Genomic DNA, 25,554 nt, shown 5'->3' on the forward strand with positions numbered 1-25,554 from the left:
AAAAAGATTAAAATACATATTTAAGACAAGAAAAAAAAAATAAACAAAAACAAAGAATATGCTTAAAACAAAAAGAAAAACCTTAGGTTAAACAATTTATACTAAAATCTTAATAATACAAACAAACATGAATTAAAATCCTCAGTTTAATTATTAGCTGATCTAATAAAACGAAGTTTCAACAAAAACTACATAATAATAACATTAAATCCTTATAGAAGCAAATAAAACACACACACACAGACACATATAAAAACAAATACAAACTGAATAATACTAAATGTTATTTAATCTTAAGCCTAATATGTATACATTAAAAAATACGATTTTTTGAAAATACAAAAAAAAAAATCCTGTGTTATAACATAATATTGATTGTAAAATAATCTAATACCATTATTTCTACCAAAATTAAGTATTTGCTTTTGATTATTAGTTTTTAATATTAAAAAAAACAAAAAAAAAGTAAAATAAAAAACGCAAAACCAAAAAAACGAACCAATTAATTTGTTTTATTGATAGCCACAAAAACCAAAAACTGTGCTTAGTTTGGCGCAAATCGGAAAACAACCTGTTATAGCTGCCATATAAACCGGTCTGGGATCTTGACTTATTGGGCCTCTAGAGGGCGCAGTTATTATCCAAATTATCCTTCAATATAGATGTGAAATATGGTCTGTATCGATCTATAGCTTGATACAGCTCCCATATAAACCGATCTTCCGATTTTTTTGCTTCTTGTTTTCAATTACGATCGTGGTTGATATTCAGGAAATTTTCAATTAAAAAATTAATTGAATCCAGAAAACTGCACTTTATATGGCACATCCCTGATTTATTTCATTCTCATTTTCATTTTTCGGCTAAATAAATCAGCAAACAAATGTAGTGTGCAGCCTAGTATGCTATTGAAGTAGTTTTTCAATCATAGTATGTTATGAATTTGAGCAATAGAAAATTTATACTTTTGTATTCTTGTCAAATATTTTTCAATTCTGTTTGGTTTGGAATATCCTAGAAGTTCGTTACAAATATTCTTTATTTAAATAAATGCTTTTATTATTCAAACTCAAAATTCATCTTTATTCCACAATTCTAAGAGGTTATGGGCCATAAAGAGACAAGTGGAATATGGCAGTTAAGCGACTGCAACTATAATGAGTGGCAATTTCGAGTAATGATGCATTTGGAAGCGGTGAATTTGGGAGAGGTTTTAATGGGCCAACTCCCAGATAATAATATTAAAAACGACTTTAGGAAGAAGGACCGCAAAGCTAAAGAGCGAATTGTAGCTTTTATTGGAAATGATTGCCTAGGATATGTTCGAGATAAAAAGACCGCTAAGAAAATGTGGGAGAGCTTAAAAGCAACATTCGAGAAGAAGTCCATTGTTAATCAACTATTGGTGAGAAAGCAACCCATAAATTTGAAAATGAATGATGGTGAGTCCCTAGATGACTTCCTGTTGAAATTTGAGGCGTTCGTAAGAAAATTCTGGAGCAGTTGTTTCTGAAAGCGACAAATTGACACAATTGTTTATGACACTACCTGGAAAGCACGATTCTGATTCTGTCAAAATATTGATGAAGACAAATTGAAGTATAATATGGTTAAAAATCGGATGCTGTTAGAAGAGACAAAAATGTCGAACAGAGAAGTTGAAAACGAGGATCGTGGAAAAACAGCTTCTGTTGAAAAAAAGTCCTACAATGGGAAGTTTCAAGGTAAGTGTTTCAAATGTAACAAATTTGGTCACAAAGCTTAGGAATGCCGTAGTAACCAACTTAAATTTCCTGAAAAGAGCGCTCGCGTAGCAGAAAATAAACAAAAAGTTAATAAAATTGTATCAGATGGAAATTCAAAAGCAGTTTGTTTCATGGTCGATAATGATAAAACTAAAAAAATGATGGGAATTATGTTACGTTTAAGCTCGATTCTGGATCAAGCGAACATCTAGTAAACGAAAAATGGCGCTTTAGCAATCAGACTGCTTGATGAATCCAATCGAAATAAAAGTAGCGAAAGATAATCAATCTATTTTTGCAAAATGCTCTGGACAGATTCAAGGTAAGAGCAACTGGGGTTTTTGTGTAAAATTAATGGATGTGTTATACGTGCCAGACTTACAAGATAATTTGCTATCTGTTAAGAAGATGACCTCCGCGGGTATCGACGTTCAATTTATCAAAAATGAAGCATTGATCTATAAAAATTCTGAATTAATTGCAAAGGGTTATTTAGGTGGAAACTTGTATGAGGTATCTATTAAAATAGAAAACTTCTCGGCAAACCTTTCAAATTCGAAAGAGTGGACTTTATGGCATAAATGTCTAGGCCATATTGGACAAGTGTCCCTAAATAAAATGATTTCTAAAAATATGGTCTCGGGAATACAAGTAAAACCGGAAAAAATAAATTTTTGTGATGTATGTTTTGAAGGAAATCACAGCCGAGAGCCTTTCAATGGAACACGTGAAAGGGCAAAGAGACCTTCAGAAAGGGTACATTCAGACGTCTGTGGGCCAATTGATCCGATAGCATGGAATGGTTCAAAATACTTTGTGTCTTTTATAGATGATTTTACACATTTTGCTATTGTCTGCAATATTAAAGCCAAGACTTGTGTTTTCGAGAAGTTCAAGGAGTATGAAGCACTAGCAACAGCGCGGTTTGGAACAGCTATCTCTAAACTTACCGTTGATCAAGGGACAGAATATGCTTCAATTGAAAAAAAAGTGGTATTTGAATAATGGCATTCAAGTGAAAGAAACCATCCCATATTCTCCTCAGGAAAATGGTGTTCTGAGCGGTTCAACAGAACCGTAGTTGAAAAAGTAAGGTCTACACTCAAGTGCTCCAAAATATCTTTGTAAAGAAGCTATTCTAACCGCAGTGTACACAATTAGTAGAAGGAAATGTGACCCCTGCAGGGATGTGGTACGGCTATAAACCTAATATTGAACCCTTAAGAAAATTTGGATGTAAAGCCTACGTTTGGAATTCAAAGCAGAAAAGAAAGAAACTTGATCCTAAGAGCAAGCAAATGGTCATGATTGGATATTTTCCGAACGGATATAAGGTGTGGGATCCAACCAAGAAAAAAATTTTCACTTCTCGAGATGTTAAATTTGATGAAAATGTATTTCCTTATAAGGAACCGTCAAACAAAGGTGTGGATGTTGTTATAGTCAGCAACGAGCAAAAAGGGGAAGATTATAAAAATTTGCTTGTATCTACTGATAGTCTAGCAATGACAGAAGTCAATAATCGAGATTTAAATCAAAATGGTAATGAGTCATCCAATTACAACGAAGGAGAAACCAACATTTCGACCGAATTTGATTCTAATGGCAATAACACGACTGAAGAAGATTCTGATGTTGTAGAAACTACTCAGCGAAGAAGCAGCAGAGAACGAAGATTGCCTTTACGTTTCTTGGACTATTTTATAAGCAATTTCGCTACACCTGAACCTACACACGAATCTTTAACAGCAACGTTTTCCGATATATTCGTGAGAACTGACTCAGAGGAATGGTACAAGGCTGTGAAAAAGAATTGAAGTCGATGGAGAAAAACAAGGTATGGATAACAACAAATCTGCCTAAAAATGTAAAACCTCTGAAAACGAAATGGGTATTTCGTATTAAGTATGATGAAAATTGACTTCCAGTTAGACATAAAGCCAGCTTTGTTGTCAAGGGATTTTTACTAAAGTATGGTGTAAATTATACTCAGACTTACGCTCCTGTGACGAAACTAACAACATTAGAACCGTGTTAGCAGTTGCCATGAAAAAGAATTCATACCTAGAACAACTAGATGTTAAGACTGCCTTTTTGCACGGTGTTTTGTAAGAGGAAATATATACATATATTTGTTCTACAATAGAAGGGGTTTCAACAACTCAAGGTAATGCGTGCAGATTGCTTAAGTCACTTTATGGTCTAAAATAAGCTCCAAAATGTTGGAATGAAACTTTGAACAATTTCCTGGTTAATATTGGATTTCAAAGATCAAAGCACGACTATTGTCCATATACCAATTTTTTAAAATGTGAATTGTAGAAACAATTTGTACTAAAAATGTGGACAAAGGCATGCAATAAAGAAAAACGGAAAACTCAAACATTGACAAAACTTACAAAGAACTACTGGGTAGTTTGATCATCATGTTGGTTTTGGTATCATGTTGGTTATCTTGGAAGGTTTCAACAACAGCCTTCAGAACAACATTGAATAGCTCTTAAATGAGTCTAAGATTTTTGAAAGGGTCTATGAACCGAAAACTTGTTTATGAACCAAATGAGAGCGACATATTAACTGAGTACGCCGATGTTGGCTGGGGTAGTGACATAAATGTTAGAAAATCTGTCAGTGGATATTTTCTTAAAGTATTCGGCTGTACTGTATCCTGGTCCAGTAAAAAACAACAAATTATTGCAACATCTTCCAGCGAGCAGCCTTAGAAACAGTGTGGATCAGAAACGAGCAAAGCATATTGATATCAAACATCATTTTGCACAAAATCGTTAGTTAATATGTTTTAAGAATCTATGCAACTGGATTTGATTATATGATTGAGAAGGGTATTGAAGTAGTTTTTCAATCATAGTATGTTATGAATTTGAGCAATAGAAAATGTGTACTTTTGTATTCTTGTCAAATATTTTTCAATTCAGTCTGTTTGGAATATCTTAGAAGTTCATTACAAATATTCTTTCTTTAAATAAATCCTTTTATTATTCAAACTCAATTTCATCTTTATTCCACAATTCTAAGATGTGCATACCCAGCGCCATCTATTTCCGAATAGGAGACCTCCAACGCCATCTGATGGCTAGAATTCGCCTCCTGTCAACGAAAGATACAGCCAGCTGACACCAACTGACAACTATGGCTATAACCATATGTTATGTTGGTGCCCGCCTTAAAAGTTAAAGAAGTTGAAGTTTTGAAAAATCTGAGAAAAGATGGAAAACTTTAAATAAAGAAAAGCCTCAAAAGAAAAGTAATCTAATACTTACAAAGGCCTGGAAAGAAATGATAATACAAAAAAAAAGAAAAATATTAATTAAATACCTGAAAAGAAACAAAAAGGAAAAATTAAAAAAATATATATAAAAATGAAAATTATTAATAAAAAAGAAACCGAAAAGAAATAAAATGCCTGAAAAAATGAATAGTGAAAATGCAAATAGATTTGGGAACAAGGACTCTAAGGTAAACTTCAAACTGTGAATATAAGACAAAAGGATAAACTGCAAAATGTGAATATAACCAAGACTTAAAATAATACAAACATATAAGGCAAGAAATAAAACCACTCCACCTTTTCTGTCCTTCACTCGCTGGGATTTAAAGCATTATAAGCACTGGTCAGCCGACGGTGCTCCACGTACCCTTTTTCTCTCAAAAACTGTTACGGGACGTATACAAAGACTTTGACGGACGGACAGGACTTATAGACAGTTTGATTTCCTACGAATAAAAGAGATAAAAGGAATTTATTAATAAAACGGTTAGCCAGGCAAACACCAAATGTATATATGTACAGCGGTCAAAAAAAGTATTCATCATTCAATGTTTTTTTTTTTAATAAGTCTACAAAAGACAATTGGAATAAAAACATATTAAACTAATGATGCAGTAGTGCTTGTGTGATATATATGTACACAATTTCATTGTTTTTAAAGAAAAAAATAGTATTTATTGGAACAAAAAGGGCCATTTTACAGCTGAACACAAAAAATTAAACAAAAAAAGTATTCATCATTGCAAAAAAACAAAAAAATAAATAACATAATTTAAAAAAATGAATACTTTGTTATTCGACCACCGCGTCTTATAACTTCTTTTAAACGGTTTGACATCGATTGGACTAATTTAGCGGTTATATTTTGGTCTATATTAGTCCATTCCTCCATTATCACCTGTTGCAGATGACTCTTGCTCGAAAAATTGCGCGTTCTCAATTTGCGTTCGAGATGTTCCCAAAGATGTTCAATTGGGTTCAAGTCGGGACTTTGAGGAGGAGTTTTAATGACTTTGGGGCAGTTATACAGCATCCACATCTTGGTATTTAAAGCAGAATGTTTGGGGTCATTATCTTGATAATATTGAAAGTTATTACCAAGCCTAAGTTTTACAGCACTATCTTTTAAATTCCTCTTTAAAATGTCAATGTAATACTTATGATCCATTACTCCATTAATAATTTCAAGATTTCCCGCTCCTGAAGCCGCCATACACCCCCAAACCATTAAACCACCTCCACCATGTTTTACAGTAGCAACTGTGTTTCGTTCTTCAAGCTCTGTATTTGGTTTTCTGTACACTATGACCTTTCCATCGCACCCAAAAAGATTAAACTTGCTCTCGTCTGCAAAAATGACTGTTTTCCAAAATGATTCGGGCTGTTTTACATACATTTTTGCGAAGTTTAGCCTTTTCACTCGGTTTATTTTATTTATAAAGGGCTTCTTACGTGCAGTTCTTCCTCTGTAACTATGCCTTTTGAGTGTATTTCGAATTGTTTGTGTAGTAACTTCCTTCCCTAAATATTCCATAGTGTTTTTACGAAGAATGGTCGCATTTGTCTTCGGAGTTTTCTGAACTTGCCGCACTAGCCAACGCACATCTCCAACTGAAAGTGCTTTTGGTCGACCAGATCTTGGTTTATTGTCAACAGTTTTCGTTTCTGTCCACTTTCTGATGATGGATTGTATAGTAGATCGTGGTCTATTTAATATTTCACTGATAGTTTTTTGAGTTAAACCATTCCTGTGGTGTTTTATTATCAAAACTTTTACCTCATCAGAAACCTCGTTTTGCTTACGACCCATTTTGACAAAAACTATATTTTCAATGAAATTAAATATTTGCTGTCAAGGGCAAAGCCTCCTTTACTAAATAAAACAGAAAAGGGGGATTCCCAAATAATATTTGAATTTGACTTTGATGATAGCACATCAATGATGAATACTTTTTTTGTTCTGTTTTTGGTGTTATTATATAAAATTGCATTTTTTGCGCTAATTAAATTTATTTTTTGAATTTATTTTAAAACATATTACGAAAAATAAACTATTGCATAAAACTGCATTATTTGTTTACTTGAAATTTTCTTCAATTACCCAAAATAAGTGAAATTATTATCAATTTTGCTAATGATGAATACTTTTTTTGACCGCTGTACTTACCTTTAGTTTTTTTGGTACGGTGCGGGTTTTAAAAGGCGCTGTCCTCAGCGATTAGGGTGAGCTAAACCTAGGGCCAGTGGAGTAGCAGAACCAACTTGTTGGGTAGAAAGAGCCGTTGCTCCCTTTGGTGTTCGATTGGCGAAATTAGGCCTCTGAAAGTAAAAAAAAAAAATAAACTCATTAAAAACATGTACATACCTTTTATTTACGAAATTGCAATAAATTCGATGACTAAAGGGAGAGCGCGTGAGCGTGGGCCTCTATCAGCCGCTCCAGCACTGACACCGGCGAGAATACCCATTGCCGAAAAAAAACGATACTCCAAGAAGATCCGCTAAACCTGTGGAGAACGAAGAAGGCAATTATTAGTATTATTTGTCTTCAATTTTTTATAATGAAACCAGGGACTGAATTACGTGATCGAGTACGCTATTGTATTGAATGAGTACGCTATTGTATCGTCACGTATCGAATGGATGTATTACCGCATTCGAATACTATCGTATCGAAATTTTTCAAATGGCTGCCGATTATTTTTTGCATCGGAGTTGATTTGAACATATGTTTGTGGCAAAACAAAACAACACAAAAAACAAATGAAAATTAACATCTTCCCGAAATTTTTCAAATGGCTGCCGATTATTTTTTGCATCGAAGTTGATTTGAACATAAGTTTGTGGCAAAACAAAACAACACAAAAAAAACATGTATGTGGAAATATTTTTTGATTCCATTCACACTTGCGCGATATGACCACAATTTGCATTATCTTTTGTTCCGATTCGTTAAAGAAACGAATTGCAAGCAGCACGATTGTATCTGCCCATTTGTTGGCCTATTCCTGTACAATGTATTTCTTCAGCGCATCCATATTTTGTAGTCCTCAAAAGTGGCTTAAATAAAAAAGTCCTTCGGATTGGCATGTGGCAATTTGAACAGCCACTCTGTGAGCCAAACGAAGTACAGAACACAATTTTTTTAGCCATTCTTGGTTTACACATGCTAAAGCACGGTGCCTAGTCTTGTTGGTACGTTCATGGTATGCGACCGAAATATTTACTTGCCCACGGCTCCAAAACAGCGACCAACGTGTTTAAACGATACTAAATTGCTTTTACTTTGATTGATTTGAGCTAAGCTTCAAAGGGCTCATGTCCTCCACACTACCACCCAAGCTGCAATTGGCCGTTTCTTACATTTCTCCAAGATTTGGCATCATTTGTTCTATAGATGTTGCCTTTCCTTGGCTCAATTTGAATTTTTTTCCCAATTTCGGATGGCCATGAATTAAGTCATTTCAACCTTTTGTGGCGCATTTATTTTGCACAAATTATTCCTAAATACGAAAAATTATGTATTTATTTATTTCATATTATTATCACACTCAAAAGTAAAAATGTATTTTACGTTTGTTTTTGTTAGCGCAATGAAAAACGGACACGTTAAACGTAATGGAATTATTTATTGGAACTAACATCATAAACATAAATGAAGTACAAAGTAGTAGCAGGTGGCAAAATTTAAAGATGTATATTATAGAAAATAGAAGATTACCGTTACTTGAGTAATTGAGAGTTTATGTTGATCAAATGAATTTGAGTTGAAATAGACGTTAGGGCAAAACATAAGAACAAAACAAAATATTCTAACATAGTCCACCAACGAAACGAAAAATTCATACAATTGAAAACAGATAAATTATTTGATCAAAACAAAATTAAGTAAATTACATAAATAATGATGTTTGACTTTTGGTAAACATTTCGTTAATAAATCTGAAACATTTTCATTTGTTGATACATAGGTAATACGAATTTCATTTAGTTTAATTTTTTCTTTAATAAAATGAAAGCGTATATCAATATACTTGCTTCGCTTTAGGGTCATCTGACTATTTGCAAGAAATTCGGCTCCAGAATTGTCACATCTGATCTCAGTTGGCTTCTCAACTAGTTGACCAAGTCCAATTTCCTTCAACAAGCTTCGGTGGAAAACTATATATTTGGTCCCTTGGCACAGGGCAATGTATTCTGCCTCCATTGAACTAAGCGCCACAGTATTTTGCTTCTTTGACTCCCAGCTTATAGGTCCACCTGCGAAGTAAAGAAAATTACCACTAAATGATTTTCGGTCTATTGGGTTTGAACCCCAATCTGCATCAGTGTAGGACATCATGTCTTCTTGGCCCTTGTACGATATAACCAGCTTCGGATAACTGCTCAAATATCGTAAGACGCGCTCAAATATTCGCTGCACTCATATGCTCTTTGTGAGGATGGGCGTTAAACTGAGACAACTTCGAAACTGTGTGAGCGATGTCTGGATGTGATATTGTAGCTAAATACATTAGGCTGCCAACCAAAGATTGATATAATTTTATATCTTCGCCTTCACATTGAGTGTCCTCACACATTTTCAGCACAGTTCCAGATGGTAAAGGGGTGGTTGCTGCTCTACATTTCTGCATGTTCTAGCAGTGTTTTGACAAACACATGTTGATGAGTTTTTACTTCGCCTCTTCCATCTCGTTCGACTTCCAAGCCGAGAAAGTAGCTCACTGGTCCCTTATTAATAGCTTCAATGTACATGTTTAACTTTTCGATAATTTTCGTTATCATTGATTCTTCCTGACATGCAATCAACATGTCATCGACATAAATTGCTATTATGCTTAGCTGAGCTGCTTGGTTGTTGGTGTACACGCGCATATCGGTCAAACAACGATTAAAACCGATTGCAGTCAAAATTTCGTTAATTTTCTCATTCCAATCTTTTCCAGCTTGTTTCAATCCGTAGATCGATTTCTTTAGTTTACAAACCTTGTCTTTATTTTCTGGATCGACGAACATTTTTGGTAGGTACATATAGACGTTTTCCTTTAAAATTCCATTTAAATACGCCGATTTTACGTCTATGTGATTAACCAGTAATTTAAAACGAGCTGCAATTGATAATATTAAACGAATAGTGCTATGCCTTACCACTGGCGCAAATGTGTCGTTGTTATCGACGTGTTTCTTTTGGAAACAACCAAGTGCAACAAGCCTTGCTTTATGTTTATCGATTGTCCCATCAGCTTTACGATTTGTTGTAAAAACCCATTTAATTCCGATGACATTTTTATTTTGGGGCTTATCGACCAACTCCCACGTATCATTCTTTATGAGACTTTTATACTCATCCGTCATCGCTGCCTTCCATTTATCAGCATCTTCCGCTCTCATCGCCTCACTTACAGTTTTGGGATCGTCAGACATTTCACAAATTTGATTAAGAACATCAGGTGAAGATTCTCTCAAAAAATATTTACTGGCTCTCTGTCCATCGTTATTTGTTTTTAATTTTCTTGGTCTTCCCTTTGCTCCAGTTCTTAATATGCGAGGTCTTCCCCTCTTCCTCTTCTCGCCATAGTTGCTTTCACACTCACTTTCTTCATCCAGTGATGGTAAGTTGGCCTCATATATTGACACATTAGCACTAGGCATGTTTTCCGAACGCGGGGGAGGTGGGGGCAGTACTTCGGCCTCTTCTGCTTCGGTCATATTTTCATCACTATCTGCTGTTGGTGGTGGTATTGTTAGTGGGGGTATCAGCATTGGATCAAGTGTTGTTGTTGTTGTTGCTGTTGGTGACTGGCTCGTTTGTGGAGAAATTGCTGGTGGAGCTGAGATGTGTGACATATTTCTTTGTTGTACTCTTTGAGTGGACACCCAATTATACTCTTGTTCTTCTTCATATTCGTCAATTTTTGCAAACAAATTTTCAAAGAACACCACATCTCTCGAGATAACAATTGCTTTTGTCTTTTTGTTGTACAGTCTGAAGCCTTTGGTTGTTGTAGAGTAACCGACGAACGTTAACACATCTCCCTTCGGCTCCAACTTATTTTTTCCAGGCTTTTTGTTTAAAACCACTGCATTACAGCCGAATATTTTAAAATAAGACACTGAGAGTTTTTTATTGGTCCAACACTCAATCGGTGTAACATTTTTGAGCACTTTTGTTGGTGACCTATTTCTTACGTATACAGCAGTGTTCACAGCTTCACTCCAGAGATAATTTGGGGTATTCGCGTTGGCCATCATACATCTTGCCATTTCCATGATTGTTCTATTTACACGTTCGGCAATGCCGGTGTATAACTGGCAGTTGTCTGATGTATGATGCCACGTCCCTTTAAAAACTTATCAAAATCATTGGAGAGGTATTCGCAGCCATTATCACTCCGCAATATTTTTAGCCTCTTCCCGGTTTGATTTTCAGCCATGTTTAAAAAAATTTTAAAAGTCTCAAAAACTTGCGATTTTTGCTTCAAAAAATAAATATAAATATATCGCGAAAAATCGTCTACAAACGTAACGAAATAAACCGAACCACTTTGCGATGCCACACACATTGGGCACACATCACTGTGCACCAATTCTAATGGTCTTTTTGAACATATTTCGTTATATGACCTAAACGGATTTGAGGTCATTTTACATTTGGCACAAATTAAACAATTTTTATCCAGGTTATACTTTTGGCTTTTAAAATTTATACCACGCACGATTTCGTTTTTCATTAATTTCTCCAAATCTCTCTAATTTAAATGTCCGTATCGTTTATGCCACAAAACAAATTCCGATTCAACAGTTAACAAAGCTTGTTCATTTATTTTCAAATGTTTGAGATGAGCTTTGAGAATTCCACCGATCATTTTCGCTTCAAAAATAAGTTTGTTTTTTGAATCTTTTACGAAAGCACTATCTTTTGTAAACTGAACAGAATTTCCATTCTTAATTATTTTGCTTACCGACAAAAAATTTGATTTTAATCCCGGTACAAAAAATACATCGCATAGTGTAATGTCAGCATACTCTGATTCTATCATCACATTACCTATACCTATCGTTCGTACGCTCTCTCCTGTTGATGATCTCTCCATGAAGAAAACATGTTTTGGCTGTTACAAATGTGGGAGGATGCACCACTATCCAAAATCCATACATTTTCTTCTGTTTCTTTAGGGTCTTGATTCGCACACATGACGACGGCAGAATTTTTGACAGATCGATATTCTGCTTTGATGTGACCACGTTTTCCACATGCATAGCACTTCATATTTCTTTTTCTGTCATTTTCGCCATTTCTTTCACCATTTTTAAGACTGTACTTTTTATTCCTCCTATTGTCACCTCTATTCTTGATTGCTAACACTTGCTCCTCACTAGATTACTGCCTCTCACCCCTGCGATTACACTCCTCCAAAATTTTTACTTTATGCTGTTCCAGCGAAGATAATTTGTCTCGGCTTTCCATGGCCACTACAAAACTGTCGAAGCTTTCAGGCAAACTGCATAATAATATTATGCTTATGAAGTCTTCGGCCATGGAACTGTCGATTTCTTTGATGGAATCCACCAAGGAACTGAATTTGTTGGGGATAAGGTACTCCATCTTGGATTTTAAAACGTACCAATTTTTTAAATAAATTGACTTTTCGGGCAGGACTCTTGGCCATGTAAATACTGCTCAGCTTTTCCCAAGCACCTAGGGTAGTTTTACATTTTTTTACATGAATTAACTCGGACGGTTTAACACTTAATGTGATAGTGGCTAGAGCCTTTTCATCGATAGCCTTAAGACGGGCTTTGTCTTCTGCTGATGATGTTGACGGATAAACATTTTCACATACAGCCCAATAATCCAAAGTTATCAGGAGACTTTTCATCTGGATGCACCAGCTTGCATAATTTTCACCGTTCAGCTTGTCAATTTGCATGTTGCCGGACATTGTTACAAACAAATTTTTCAAACCAGATTTTATTCAATTTTTGTTTTTCGACCAACGAAAATGCTAACTATTTTTGACGAACAAAAACGTGTTTTTTATTTATACAATTTTGACAAACAAAATTCTTTTTAATTTCGACAATCAAAATTTTTTCGCTACGCGGCTATACTTTTTTTTTATTAATTGTGGCCCATAACCTTTGTTAGCGCAATGAAAAACGGACACGTTAAACGTAATGGAATTCCTTATTGGAACTAACATCATAAACATAAATGAATTACAAAGTAGTAGCAGGTGGCAAAATTTAAAGATGCATATTATAGAAAATAGAAGATTACCGTTACTTGAGTAATTGAGAGTTTATGTTGATCAAATGAATTTGAGTTGAAATAGACATTAGGGCAAAACATAAGAACAAAACAAAATATTCTAACAGTTTTAATCATTTATATCAAGTAACAATTCTATTCGATTGCTCCAGAGCTCACGAGTGGAGTTCGATTCCAACATTCCAACAAGGTGACCTAGAATTTGCGAAAATTTTCAAGGTCAACAAAAACTATTGGGTACCTGGCCAAATAATAGAAAAAGTCGGAAATGTAGTCTACAACACACTGATACATATGGGAAATCGAAGCATCCTACTCAGATCTCATGCTGATCAACTTCGCCCGAGACATCAAGATGATCACAACGTCGACTTAGAGAAAAACATGCCATTAGACATACCCCTGGATGAATTTCGGACTTCATCGCCGAACTCAAACGAAGAATTTACAACTCTACCTACATCTCCTATTCGTCAACCAAAGAGAATCACATCCCGAAGACATCCGGTAGAACCTTCATCCAGGTCACCGCAGACATCTTAAGAGGGGAGATGTTAGGGGCATCCCACCTCTAAAAAGCCATATCGTATTTTATCGTTTATTTTGACAGTTTGCAAGTATGGCAGCGCTCATATAAACCTGCGTATTTTTTTATACTGAAATCCGATTTTTTTGTATCATGGCAAGTGATTGGTAAAGAAGGCATACGTTGAACATTTTTTTAATAGTAAGAAATAAATTGTTGTTTAGGGCGTGTGTCGAATGATAGCAGTTTACTATGGTAAGATGTAAAAAATTACGTAGGGGGCTTTTTTTACACTGGTGAGAAAATTATTTTGCTGTGCCAATCGACCATTTCTTCTAGCACTAACAAATTTTGACGTTTGTCAAAAATCAAAAGTAAACAAGATGTTCGCGCCACATAATAATACAGGAAAAAGCGGGAAATTAAGCATTATTTACGTAATGAATATTTTTCAAAAATATTTTCCATTATTGCTAGCAGTTATATTACAAATGCGAACGTTGCAATATGGAGATATGGATATGGAGATGTTCACATGAAAATGATGAACGAAACTCATGCCAGGTAAACAAACTATTGACGCCATTATAGAATAATTACTAAACGGCGGCGTCATCATTTCAATAAACAACAAACACAAAATTTTGGAGAGGAGATTCTCAGTGAGGAGTCAGGTGGCACTGGCTCTTAATTAAATACTGAGTGCCAATGATACTCGGGATGACAAGTCGAGTTATTGGCGCCTGCAAATAACCAATGGCCAACATCAGCGGTTTTTCCCAGGTTAAGGGCGGCTGGGGGCGAGCGTCGGATCTTGGAGCAAGCGGCTCACCACAACGAGGGATACATGTGCAATCCCACAAAACCCATGCGGTTGGGACGCTGGGCCAGTAACACGCCCCGGAAGCTACTATGAGATACAAATGAATAGAAACAAGTAAAAGCGTGCTAAGTTCGGCCGGGCCGAATCTTATATGCCCTCCACCATGGATCGCAATTGTCGAGTCCTTTTCCGGCATCTCTTCATAGGCAAAAAAGGATATAAGAAAAGATTTGCTCTGCTATTAGAGCGATATAAAGATATGGTCCGGTTTGAACCACAATTATATTTTATGTTGGAGACCTGTGTAAAATGTCAGCCAATTCGAATAAGAATTGCGCCCTTTGGGGGCTCAATAAGTAAAATAGAGAGATCGATTTATATGGGAGCCGTATCGGGCTATAGACCGATTCAAACCATGGATCATGAGAGGATCCTTCGTAGAAAATTTCAGGCAAATCGGACAATAATTGTGACCTCTAAAGGCTCAAGAAGTCAAGACCCCAGATAGGTTTATATGGCAGCTATATCAGGTAATGACCGATTTGAACCGTATTTGACACAGTTGTTGAAAGTAAGAATAAAATACGTCATGCAAATTTTCAGCCAAATCGGATAGGAATTGTGCCCTCTAGAAGCTCAAGAAGACAAGTCCCCAGTTCTGTTTATATGACAGCTATATCAGGTTATGAACCAATTTGAACCATGCTTGGCACAATTGTTGGATATCATAACAAAATACTTCGTGCAAAAATGCATTCAAATCGGATAAGAATTGCGCACTCTAGAGGTTCAAGTAGTCAAGACCCAAGATCGGTTTATATGGCAGCTATATAAGTTATGGACCGATTTAAACCATACTTGGTACAGTTGTTGAATGTCATAAAAAACACGTCGTGCAAAATTTCATTCCAATTGAATAAGAACTGCGCTCTCTAGAGGCTCAAGAAGTCAAGACCCAAGATCGGTTTATATGGCAGCTATATCAGGTTATGGACCGATTTAAACCATACTTGGTACAGTTGTTGAATGTCATAAAAAAACACGTCGTGCAAAATTTCATTCCAATCGGATAAATTTCGCACTCTAGAGGCTCAAGAAGTCAAGTCCCAAGATCGGTTTATATGGCAGCTATATCAAAACATGGACCGATATGGCCCATTTACAATACCAACCGACCTACACTAATAAGAAGTATTTGTGCAAAATTTCAAGCGGCTAACTTTACTTCTTCGGAAGTTAGCGTGCTTTCGACAGACAGACGGACGGACGGACATGGCTAGATCGACATAAAATGTCGCGACGATCAAGAATATATATACTTTATGGGGTCTCAGACGAATATTTCGAGTAGTTACAAACAGAATGACGATATTAGTATACCCCCCATCCTATGGTGGAGGGTATAAAAACGGACCCCCCCAACGTTGACGACCCACGCAAATGAAAAAAGACCATGATTTGCGGATTTGCACCTGGAATGTCCGCACTCTTTATAGATAACGTGCAGTATACACGCTGGCGGATGCATTAGAGAAGTGCACGGCAGATATTACCGCCTTACAAGAAGTGCGATGGACTGGGAATGGCGTCTCTACAATACCAAAAGGTGACGTACTATACAATAGCTGCTCTAACACGAGGCATGGATTTGGCTGTGGATTTGTGGTTAGTCGGAGACTAAAACACCTTGTCTCCAGCTTGACTCCGGTGGATAAGAGGCTAGCCAATATCCGCATAAAAGCCAAACTCTTCAACATCAGCCTTATTTGTGCCCATGCCCCGACAGAAGACAAAGACGAGCAGACCAAGGATATTTTCTACGACCGCCTAGAGAGAGAATATGACCGCTGCCCCGCCCATGATATTAAAATCGTTCTTGGAGATTTTAATGCAAAGATAGAGAAGGAAGACATTTTTGGTCCAACAGTCGGAAAGTTTAGACTCTACGAGATAACGTCCAGTAATGTGTTGAGGCTGATAGATTTCGCCTCGGTAAAAAACATGGTAGTTAGTAGCACCAGATTTCAACATAAAAATATTCAAAAAGCCACATGGCTGTCACCCGATCAAAACCCGAGGAACCAAATTAATCACGTTGTGATAGATGGAAGGCATTCATCCAGCGTGTTAGATGTACGATCGATCCGTGGAGCGAATATAGATTCGGATCATTACCTTGTTGCAGCTAAGTTTTGCACCCGTTTGAACATGGCGAGGAAACTGAACATTGAAAAGCCGCAGCTGCATACTCCACTCGACTGACCCAATTGCTTGATGAAAGCTCCCCTTGTTCGGGAGAAAAGGAGAGAGGAGAAACGTCTATTCCGCAAAAAGAAAAAGGAAATGGAAAGACGTGAGTGTGAGCGAATTGAGATGTACGGGAGTCAGAGTGAAGTCCGAAAATTCTACCAAATTCTGGCATAAAAAATCAGATTTGCTAACAGTTTTAGGTTATGTCATACGAAAATAACATACAGGTGTTATAGCAAAAATGATGAACCGTGTATAAATTTACAATTTTGACAAACATTTTTAATTACACGTGAATAAAAAAGGACTTGTCATAAGACAACTGCATGCCGTGTGAAAACGGCTTTAACCCCGTTTACACTGCTCTTTAAATACGAATTGAATGGCACGATCATATGTTTCCCCTTTATAAAATCAGCTGATGAGAGCCTTAAATCCTGATTTAATGAGCAGTGTAAACAGGATTTTAAAGCTGCCATTAGACGATTTCAAAAATGGTTGTTCACATCGTGTGATACATACGAGAAATTTAACACGACAAATGGATTTTGGAATACATTGGGTTGCCCAAAAAGTAATTGCGTATTTTTTGAAAGAAAGTAAATGCATTTTTAATAAAGCTTAGAATGAACTTTAATCAAATATACTTTTTTACACTTTTTTTCTAAAGCAAGCTAATAGTAACAGCTGATAACTGAGAGAAGAAAGAATGCAATTACAGAGTCACAAGCTGTGAAAAAATTTGTCAACGCCGACTTTATGAAAAATCCGCAATTACTTTTTGGGCAACCCAATACTTTTTCGATTATATCGAGTTTTTGACATCATCGAACATTCATGAAGATATGTCTATAAAACAAAGTCCAATACATATGAGAATACATGCCGATTAGAGCGCGATCGACGTACATAAGACAACTTCTATGAATACAGAATACTGCATATATATGACATGTCTTATCATCTAATGGCAGCTTAAGGGCTCTATCACACTATATGTTCTTTTTCGATGACATGCCACTTTTTATATACCATTGGCATTTTATTATGTGTGTGAAAATTGACAATTTATATACATTTTTGCTATCACACTGGCATGTTATTTTTGTATGACATAACTTAAAAATGCGAGCAAAAGCTGATTTTTTATGGCTGAGCAAGCTGTTTAAATCATAAAGTTGTGAAAATAATTTAATTTGGGGTAGCTTTCATTCAACTAAGAACAAAAATAGTTGATTTCTTTATGTTTTTGCCAGAAAAAATAACAGTGCTATTTTGAAATGTGATTTTCATGTATTATTTTCCTTCGTATCGTACTGTGTGCAACTTTAACAATAGCAAAATCTGGCACGTCATAAGACAAGAACATGTAGTGTGATGGCACCTTAAGCGAAATTTTCGGTATGCTTTGTGATACAGGGTGACATTTAAAGCATAGACTTTTTTTTGTTTCATTGCGGGATGCACTTATGAGGTAATGCGAACAGCTGAGTAAAATTTTTTTATTTATGTTTTGATTTTGTAATAAATCTAAATACCAAATGCCTGTTAACACAGATGCGATTGTTTTCCTAGATCTTAAAACGAATTTTTATTTAATCCGTTATATCACACATAAACAACAAAACAGCGATGAAAATACAAATTTAAAGTATATTGAGGAATATACTTACCTATTTGCGGCCAAAAATGACTTGGGCATTGACTAGCTTTTGTCGTCTTCACGTCCATGAATGTGTTTTAATATCAACCAAAACCCACTCTTCGTAAATAATAAATAATTAAACACAAAACAATTTAAAAAGAGACAACATTTATTTATAAAAATTAGCCTTAGTACTATATTCGTTTTTCACAGTTGCAGACACAAATTTTTTACGGTTCCTTTTTTGAAACACTACAAAAATCTCATTGAAACCATATTACTTTTATGAAAACTTTTTCATAAGTAATGAGGGAATGTCCTTTTAAATGAAATCAGCAAGTTTTTTTGCTTCAAAATCTATTATCTAAAAAAAGTAATCACGAAAAAATTTTGCGAAAAACGAACATAGTACCAGCCATTATAAGTAAAAAAAGCACAATTTTCCAAAAGCCTTTGTCAGCATCTTCCACTCTTATCCAAATATTGTTGATGTAATTGCAAGACCAAAAGCACAACACATTCTTTCACAATCCTTATTATTTCGCACTGATTGATTGTTGTGAAAGAAATGTTTAATTTTCTTTCGAGTATATTTACTTATATTTAAAAAATACTTTCTTATTTTTGCATTCACAAACACTTTATTTTTTTCCATCCAAAGTAAATACAAGTAAGCAATATCACTAACAAACACTCAGTTACAATTAAAGGCTTGGCGATCGCATTTATTTTGTGCAAGAAAATGACTTGTTGCACAGCGACTGTGGTTGTGCTCCCAATGGGCGACCCGACATGTAAATTTTCCCTAGATGAAAAAGCGAAACGAACACATTTTAGCAAAATTTTCGCATTTTATGGAGTTTCAACGCTAAAAACGAATGTATTTCCGACCTTAAAGCTGAGTATTCTGTTCAGCTTTTCAAGCTTTCATATAAAAAACGTCGGCGATATGGCTTGGCTGAAAATAGGCGGAAAAGTAGTACTCTGTTTATAGGGAGGAAAATGGTAAAAATCTATTATTTTGGCAACACTTGAAACTATTGCCGGCATTATTTTTGTTTGTTTTATTGGTTTGAATGCATTATCTGTCAATGAGTTTTGGTTGTGTGTTTCTAATATATTGTAGTTAAGAACCATAACACACACAAACAACGAAAAATGGCGCGAACTAGTTGGGCAACTGCCACTAACTGGAAATGTATATATATTGGCTGTGTTTGTATGTAATGGTTCTCAACTATTATACACACACACATCTAAAACTCGTGGACAGATAGTGCACTTCGTGAGAAAAAATTTTACTCACCTGTTTGCGGTACACTACCTGGTAATAATGTCATGGTTACAGCCAAGACATTTATGTCGCCACTAAAAAACACTTGTGAAGAATACAAGATGGCGACAAGCATCGATTTATAATTTTGGCCGAAATTCTATCATTTTTGGCTAATAAAGTACATGTGTTCTGTAATTATTTTTTTTTTACTTGCAAATAACTTTATTCGGTAACGAAAATTTAGTTGAGGATATGTCAATGCATTTCTTATGGAAACGAAAATTTCGCCAGAGGTGCATACTACGCTTAAGTGGGAGGTAGATGGAAAGCTCCAGTCGCCTTGCCCTTCCATGGTCACATAGTGTCCTCTCCTTCAAACATGACCCCTGAAACCTCTAAAGCCACCACACGTACCTCACGTTGATACCCCCCTTAATCATAATTTGGGAACACATTATTTATTTTCAACTATTCACAATATAATCATTTTTATTTAAAATAGTAATCTGTTATTAATATAAGTATATTTAAAAAAATATTAAAAGTTAAGTCCTACATTAAAAAAACCATGTCTATACGGCGATTTAAATTTTTAACAAAAAAAAAATAATTAACATGAGAGGAGAACTAGCAATTAAAACAATTAAAGGTCGTCTCATTTGTACAACAACCACAAATCATATGATGCAATCCGGCATCTGACCATCAAGCTGGTCGACGTTTTGCCAACACACACAAAGAAATTTGTGTGAGTATGTGTATGCTTGGGCGTACATGAGCAAAGAATATGCGAGAAAGAAGATAACAGCAAAGAGAAAGCAAACAAAAATCTGAAATTTTAATACTGTCAAACTTGGTCAAACCGTCGCCATGTAATTCTGTAGAGCAGTTAGTATGTGGAAAGATTTTAAAGCAAAGATAAAAATTATACTGGCGCAAAATAAAAAATTCTTAACATTACAGGTTGTGGGCCATCGCCAGGAGTTTTATATATGTACATTAGACCGCACGACAACAGACATATTGTAAATTAACTTCGATGTTAATCCGGTCAATCCTTGATGTTGAAGAAATGATGGATTTGGAGCCTCTAAAGAAAACCAGTGAAAACGGCGATATAAGTGATCTCAGAAATAAAAAGAAAAATTCAGTAGTGCGCTATATTATTAATTTCACAACTTTTTGCCTTTTTTATGTCGATTTATCTATTTGATTACACTTTTTCTCGCTGCCGGACTGTCAAAACACTATTATCGGCATCAATTGATAAACGTTGCAATACCTCATACAAAATTTTTATTTTATTTATGTTGTCATATGAAAATTGAACGTTATTTGCTACCCATAATCGACCCTTTAAACTTGAATCGGACTCCACTTATTTATGTAGGAGAAGCCTCCAGAAAAATTCAACCCCAACAAGTCGATCTGAATGTCAAATTCTCACATTATTCGCAGTCCGTCGGGTTCAAAGAGGAAGCTTGGCTCCTCCTCACAAGTGAGTACTAGGTAGACTAGGGTACTAGCGTGGTAGATAAGCGTATAATAAAATCGCAGCTCCTCCAGCTGTGGGTTCGAGAAGTGATGCGCGTAGCTCAAGATCTGCGAAGGAAACAACCAAGAAGGGCGGAAGGGTGGAGGGGATAACAGGCTAATATACAACGATCCACACGTTTGGAGGATCATCGTCGCTCTTTGATAGTCTTATTTCCTCCTGGTTCGCGCTCAAATTTTCGTATTTCATTTAAGAAAAGTGGACGGCCTACCTTTTCCTTTGTTTGTGGATTCCTTGCTTTATATTTGGGATGGCTACTAACTCCCATACCATCAAAAACGTCCGACAAAGAAAATATTTCCAGCAAGTCTCGTAGAAAATAATAAGCCCCTTACGTCCAGGAGGCTTTTCCTATTAAAGCCTAATACTGACTTCATTCGCTGCGAAAATGCCTATTAAATTATTGTGAAATCCGACGGACTCTGTTGTTTGCCAGAACACAACAAAGATAACATCATTGAAACTGAGTTGATTGGTGTCCATATCGTGAGCACTTAATTGCACTGGCAATTAATTGAAGCTTAATTTGTACTGGCGCAGCGACATGTCGATACTATTTTACTTATAAAAATCAGTAACACTGCTACGGAATGTGTTCTTAGTTTCGTCGTCACAATTTTTTTTGTAATGCGTTGTGAGAGTTTTTCGGCTGAAAAGTCAAAGTCAGTACTAGGCTTAAGAAGGAAAATAACTTTCACTTTCTACCTTTTCTCACATGGAAAACAATTAAAGGTGGTCTCTTTTGTACAACAACCACAAATCAAATGGTGCAATCCGCCATCAAGCTGATCTTCCTTTTGCAATCAGAAATTTGTGTGCGTGTATGTATACATGTGCGTACATGAGCAGAGAATATGCGGGAAAGAAGATACAACAAAGAGAATGCAAACAAAAATCTGAAGTCTGAATACCGTCAAACCTGGTCGGCTGTTAACAGCTGTTCGCGTGAACCCCCTTTTTAATCCGCCTCGCCTTCTCATGGCAATTTTCAATATCAAACCTACCTTCTATTAATCCTAGTTGGAGACAAATGAACAAAAAAATTTGGCAACTAATTCCTATCCCAGCACTTAAACACTCTTTTCTTAAGTCCGTATCAATTTCTTGAATATGTTCTTTTTTACGGAAAAATTTCCGAAAGTCGTTCTTTCGGTGGTTTGACAAGGTTGATTTTTTTGGGTTTCTTTGGCCAAAATGTTGCCATTTACATATTAAAAAATAATATAGCTTCAAACAATTTATCAGCTGCTTACGAGCATGTATATTTTTGTAATTTCAACCAAAACCCACCTCTTAGTAATTAATATATAATGAAACACAAAACAATTTAAAAAGAGACAAATGCACAATTTGTTTGTAAAAATAACTAGATTTTGCAGTATTTTCACTGTTATATAATAGGCACAACTTTCCTTTGTCAGCATCTTCCACTTTTATCCAAATATTGTTGTTGTAATTGCAAGACACTCTGTTACAATTAGAAGTTTGACGATCGCGTTTATTTTGCGTAAGAAAATGACTTGTCGCACAGTGACTGTGGTTGTGCTCTCAATGGGCGTCCCGAAATGTAAATTTTCCCTAGATGAAAAACAAATTATGACGAAACAAACACATTTCGTCAAATTTTTCCGTTTGTTTTTATATTGAGTTTCAACGCGAAAACCGAATATAGTACCGGCCTTAACAAAACAAACAACTTCTAAATGTTCCACTTTCCATTCAACGCGCACAAATTGAACCAAGCTTCAAATTGGCATTTTCCCTCAGGCCCCCTTTTATAGGCTAATTTTCATATTTAACATATTTAATCACATTCTGCCTTTTTCCCCATTTTTCTTTAAATCGTCAAGTATCTGCTGTTAGCTTTCCCCTCATTTAAATTCTCTTAAGTGACTTTGATGAATGAACTGCTCTATCAACACCGACTACGGCCGGCAACAAAAATTTTTTGCAGTATATTTCTTAAGAGGGAGGGTTAGTAACGTCGTCAGATGACAGCCGTCATTTTAATATCAGCTGATTTCTCGAAACCACATTTGTTCCTGGCGGCAGCAATCAAATGAAATTAAAAGAACCATGCAATTCCTGGGGTAAAAACTGCAGCAGAAGATGCTGCTCAGGACATTATCCATACTTTTGTGGATACAAAATCTGTAATGAAGTCCACAGCTACATCATGCGCAATACTCACCAATGTCAGTAAACGAAATTCATCGGAGCTCGAGAGAGCTGCAGTATAACCAGACTGCCATGGACGTGCTCCTTCCGACATAAACTATACAAAGGGCAGACGACAGAGACTAATTCCTGTCAAACAGAACAAACCCCTAAATTGCCGCAAGAAACCTTAGCAAACTGGACACGCCATAATATTGTGGCTGCCATGTCGCGGGTGCCAAGGGGTTTTCTCCGGCTCCCGCAGCAAATCTCTCGCTGTGAGTCTAAGATTTAACATGGCTCTGGAAGTCTCCACGTAGACATTTTCTAAATTTGGCGATATTTCAAGTGAAATATTGTTGCTCAACAAACAACGTTAATTTCTAAAGCCATTTTGACATTTGCAAATCAAGGTTTCGTTGGGGGTAGATTTTTGTTGTCCCGGCCGATACGGGATGACTATGAACACCATACAGGCTGGAACTTTGAGCTCCGACTTGTGTGGTGCCATCATTGCCATTCATCGTTATCACGGGAAGCTTAGCTGAAAGCTACCGGGCGCGTCCACAGGTTGCGGATGGTGGAAAGCTCCATTTTTATGCGGAGTAGCTGCAAATGCGGCCGCGGGCAGTCAGCGATTTTCGAGAGGAGAGTCTCAGTGAGGAGTCAGGTGGCACTGGCTCTTAACTAAATACTGAGTGCCAATGATACTCGAGATGACAAGGCGAGTTATTGGCGCCTTCAAATAACCAATGGCCAACATCAGCGTCTGTTCCCAGGTTAAGGGCGGCTGGCGGCGAGCGTCGGATCTTGGAGCAAGCGGCTCGCCACAACGAGGGATACATGCAATCCCACAAACCCATGCGGTTGGGGCGCTGGGCCAGTAACCCGCCCCCGGAAAACATAGAACTACTATGAAAAACAAAGGAATAGAAAAACGGACCCCCCCAACGTTGACGACCCACGCAAACGAAAAAAGGACCATGATTTGGGGATCTGCACCTGGAATGTCCGCATTCTTTATAGAGAAGGTGCAGTATACGCGCTGGCGGATGTATTAGAGAAGTACAAGGCAGACATAACCGCCTTACAGGAAGTGCGATGGACTGGGAATGGCGTCACTAAAACACTAAACGGTGACGAACTATACTATAGCTGCCATAACACGAGGCATGAATTTGGCTGCGGATTTGTGGTTAGTCGAAGACTGAAATACATAGTCTCCAGCTTTACTCCGGTGGATGAGAGGCTAGCCACAATCCGCATAAAAGCCAAATTCTTCAACATCAGTCTTAATTGTGCCCATGCCCCGACGGAAGACAAAGACGAGCAGACCAAGAATATTTTCTACGACCGCCTAGAGAGAGAATATGACCGCTGCCCCGCCCATGATATTAAAATCGTTCTGGGAGATTTTAATGCGAAAATAGGGAAGGAAGAAATTTTTGGTCCAACAGTCGGAAAGTTTAGCCTCCACAAGATAACGTCCAGTAATGGGTTGAGGCTGATAGATTTCGCCGCGGCAACAAACATGGTAGTTAGTAGCACCAGATTTCAACATAAAAATTTCCAAAAGCCACATGGCTGTCACTCGATCAAAAGACGAGAAACCAAATTGAACACGTTGTGATAGATGGAAGGCATTCATCCAGCGTGTTTGATGACGATCGATCCGTGGAGCGAATATAGATTCGGATCATTACCTTGTTGCACCAAAGGTTCGCACCCGTTTGAACATGGCGAGGAAAGTACGATCTGACACTGCACGGAAGCTGGACATTGAAAAGCTGCAGACACAACAAATGGCAGCGGCATACTCCACTCGACTGACCCAACTGCTTGATGAAAGCACTCCTTGTTCCGATGATATAATGGCGCAGTGGCAAACTATTGCCCACTCTATGGAAAATGCCGCGAAATCCGTACTTGGGTACCGAAAGCCTCCTCCAAAAAACCCATGGTACGACCGAGAGTGTCGAGATGCTACTGAAGCCAAGAATGCGGCACATAGAGCAA

The 25,554-nt window shown here is 36.6% G+C and overlaps 2 long non-coding RNA genes across 2 annotated transcripts; one reads left to right on the forward strand and one right to left on the reverse strand.

The window, feature by feature from the left end:
* Positions 1-1,012: 1,012 nt before the first annotated feature.
* Positions 1,013-4,755, forward strand: LOC106095924 (uncharacterized). Its single transcript, XR_001222825.2, has 2 exons — positions 1,013-2,067; positions 2,575-4,755. It is a non-coding gene; the product is annotated as an uncharacterized LOC106095924 (long non-coding RNA).
* LOC131998487 (uncharacterized) lies at positions 4,292-7,930 on the reverse strand. The gene is made up of 3 exons (XR_009398739.1): positions 7,202-7,930; positions 5,332-5,480; positions 4,292-5,081 (listed from the first exon to the last, which is right to left on the reverse strand). It is a non-coding gene; the product is annotated as an uncharacterized LOC131998487 (long non-coding RNA).
* Between the last annotated feature and the right edge of the window lie 17,624 nt (positions 7,931-25,554).

The sequence above is a fragment of the Stomoxys calcitrans genome, chromosome 1, assembly GCF_963082655.1.
Source record: "Stomoxys calcitrans chromosome 1, idStoCalc2.1, whole genome shotgun sequence".
NCBI lineage: Eukaryota > Metazoa > Arthropoda > Insecta > Diptera > Muscidae > Stomoxys > Stomoxys calcitrans.